This window comes from Onthophagus taurus, chromosome 3, assembly GCF_036711975.1.
Source record: "Onthophagus taurus isolate NC chromosome 3, IU_Otau_3.0, whole genome shotgun sequence".
NCBI classification, from domain to species: Eukaryota; Metazoa; Arthropoda; class Insecta; order Coleoptera; family Scarabaeidae; genus Onthophagus; species Onthophagus taurus.
The window spans coordinates 773902-777355 of record NC_091968.1 but is presented as its reverse complement, the minus strand read 5'-3'; the positions used below and the strand labels follow the sequence as shown (position 1 = coordinate 777355).

Sequence of the window (3454 nt, the reverse complement as noted above, 5' to 3'; positions counted from 1 at the left end):
CTGTTTAATTTTAAAAATTCAATTGAAACTAGCGACGTTGTGAAGTCTAATCGAGCGCGAGCCTCAGGGTAATAACCGGTTCATACTAATTTCCTAAATTTTAGTTAATACGAACTAAGATTAATGATTTTATTATTCCACCAAATTGGGGAAAATAACTTGTTTAAATAGTAACAACATAACCACAAAAAAAAATTAATAAAGAGTTATGAAATGAATTGTTATGAGTAACCTCTCAAAATTATCTTTCGTATTAAATGTAAGTGAATTGTTAACTAAATTAACAAAAATAAATCAAAAGAAAATAACAACACTTAGCTTAGTCTGTTGGTTGTAGGACAAATAAGTCCACGGTTCGGGATTCAAGGGTTTGTCAGGAATGGGAATCAAAATGATGTTTCATCATTAATTATAATTTTTTTCCTCTTTGTATCGGAGAAATTCTTCAAATTAGTTTTTTTTTGAGGTTATGTCAACGTTTATCTTTTTACATAACCTAAAACGTTGTAAAAAAATAGTGTATCCTGATTGGTCAATTCATTAACTTGAAATTCCTTTTTAATATTTTCTGATATTACCAACTTTAACATTTGAAATGTCAATGTCAAAGAATTTTCTAATTTTTTGTTTTTAAAATCTGTTTTGAACATTTTTTCTATCTATAATATATATTTATATCTAGAATCTAGGTTGTAAGTGTTGATAGATCACGCTTGGTTGATTTTTCCAATCAATTTTAATTTTTGAGTTATAATCGAGTTTAGTAACCGATTTTGAGATTTCTTATTTACAGCTATATTATTAAGAACAATCTTTCTTCTATTTCTAGTGTTAAGGTTGCAATCTATTTTAGTTCATTGACTGTATTTTACTAATGCATCTTAATGTACTAGTCAAAAAGCAATATTTACAAGTACTAAAAGATCAATAATACTAAAAGTTCTTCATTCTTTCATTAAATTTGAGAAAATAATTTAATTTTTACTTACTTTATTCGTGTTGTGTGCGTGGAAATAGTATATTAAAAAACGTAAAAAGTTAAGTCTTATGAAACGTGTTTTTTATGCTATTTTTTGTAATTCGCGTTTTTATCCTTTTCTTTTCTCAAAAAAAAATAAATTTTGACAATGTAGGGAAATAGGTATGTAGCAGTTGGTAACACCGTAACATTTGAAAATAAAAATTTGAATTGATTGACAATTAGAAACTGTCAAACACAAAATGTATTCACCTGACAAAAATGTTTCATGTACACCTCCCAAAATAAGAGAAATTGCTCAGAGTTCAATGTCCTCATTATTGTGGGCCTTGTATTCGATGCTAAGAACGTTTTTAAACATTCATAGACAAACATTATCATATTGACAACAAGAAAAATTAATGACCCAATGTCACCAACTTAAACTGGTTTCATAAAATGTTACTAAAATCTCATTACAGCATCGGATGCTGTAAGGAGTCTCATTACAGCACCCGTTTGAGTATTGTTATAGCTTTCATTACCGGTGCGAATTACAAAATAGTATATTAAAAAGCAAGTTTCGAAAGACACGTTTGAAATGCACGAATTCAAGTTGAAAAGTTGTTTTTAATGAATGAGAGCTTTAAGTCTTATGAAACGTGTTTTTTATGCTATTTTTTGTAATTCGCAAAAATAAAATAAATTTTGACAATATAGGGAAATAGGTATGTAATCGTTGGTAACACCGTAACACTTGAAAATAGAAATTTGAATTGACAATTAGAAACTGTCAAAACACAAAATGTATTCACCTGACAAAAATGTTTCATGTACCACTCCCAAAATAAGAGACATTGCTCAGAGTTCAATGTCCACATCATTGTGAACCTTGTATTCGATGCTAAGAACGTGTTTAAACATCCATAGACAAACATTGTCACATTGACAATTAGAAAAATTAATGACCCAATGTCACTAACTTGAACTGGTTCCATAAAATGTTACTAAAATCTCATTACAGCATCGGTTATCGGATGCTGTAAGGAGTCTCTGGGAGTCTCATTACAGCACCCGTTTGAGCACCCACTGTAATAGCTTTCATTACCGTCGCGAATTACAAAAAATTACTTTCTCAGACCAGTGTTAACCGTACTATTGTGTTAAATACGTTGTAAGTAAGCTTCGTTACGTCACAAAATGTGACGTCACGTCAAAATTTAAAACTCATTTTTGGGTAATTTTTTCACTTTTATTTTCTTTTTATTTTTAACGTGCTTTTTAGGCATTTTTACGTTGGTAAAATTACAATTAACAATTTGACACAAATGCTTGTTTACATATATCAATTAAGAGCATGACAATCAATGACAATGTCAAAAACTGTTCCAATAAACTTTCCAAACAGATGAAGTGGTCGCGGCGGTCCTATCTTATGGCATGCGAGATCTCCCGATCTCAATCCTCTAGACGAAATCACGAATAAAATGTTTTCATAGATTAAAATTCAAAAAATATTACGGTACCTACTACACAGTAGTACGCAAATACAATGTTGCCACATATTTACGTTTCTTTTAAGTGCTTCCTGAAACCAAACGAAGCATGATGCAACATTTTAACATTAAGGTTTTCGATGTTGTAAAAATGTCGATAAATTTGGGTGAAGGGTTATTGGATTTATCGGATATGGAGGTTGAAAAGAAAACGACTCAATCAGGTAAACATTAATATTATTCCTTTTTATCAGTCTCATTATTATCAGTAAACCACACTTTTTGCTCTGGCGTAACACAACAAACATTAATATAACCCATCGGGCAATGAACGCTGAAACGATTCAACGCAATCAATAATTTTTGAATTAAGTTACTAATAATTAACTTACTCGTTGTTGATGTCACCGTGACAATTTCTCCAATTCATGCAAACGCATTTGATACCATCTCCTTCTTCGACCAACAAAAGCAAACCGAATAAAAGTGCAACGCACAATATTGTTACTTTTCCAGTTGACATTTCGATGAAGATTAATAGCGAGCTGAAAACCCAAACGCAAGCACGGTATGTTTTGTTGACGATCAGTTTTAATCGTATTTTTTAATTATGGATCACTAAAAACCGATTAGATTGGTATTTCCACTTTAATTGCAATTTAACTTTAGAAAAAGAATCGTATTGTGATATAAGTAAAAGATAATCATCCTTAAAATTGACCTATGAGTTTTAATTGGCTGTAATCTCAAGTATGTATTTGCATACAGATGAAACAATAAATACCACAATGTATGTATTTATGTTTATTTATTTAAAAAAAATAAACTGTAAATGCGTCAATTTGACGCATTTGAATTTTTCTTGAAATTTTTTTTCTAATATTCCGTTTTACAATAAAAACAAATAATCTGAGTAAACTAACAATTATCATTTGATAGCTTAGCTTTAGCCTATTATCAAATATTAATTGATCATGTTTACATTACAACATAAAATGCA

At 29.8% G+C, this 3454-nt stretch overlaps 1 long non-coding RNA gene across 1 annotated transcript; it reads right to left on the bottom strand.

Annotated features, from left to right (window-relative positions):
• Positions 1-2674: 2674 nt before the first annotated feature.
• Positions 2675-3282, bottom strand: LOC139429570 (uncharacterized). Its single transcript, XR_011640128.1, has 2 exons — positions 2847-3282; positions 2675-2788 (listed from the first exon to the last, which is right to left on the bottom strand). It is a non-coding gene; the product is annotated as an uncharacterized lncRNA (long non-coding RNA).
• Positions 3283-3454: the final 172 nt, after the last annotated feature.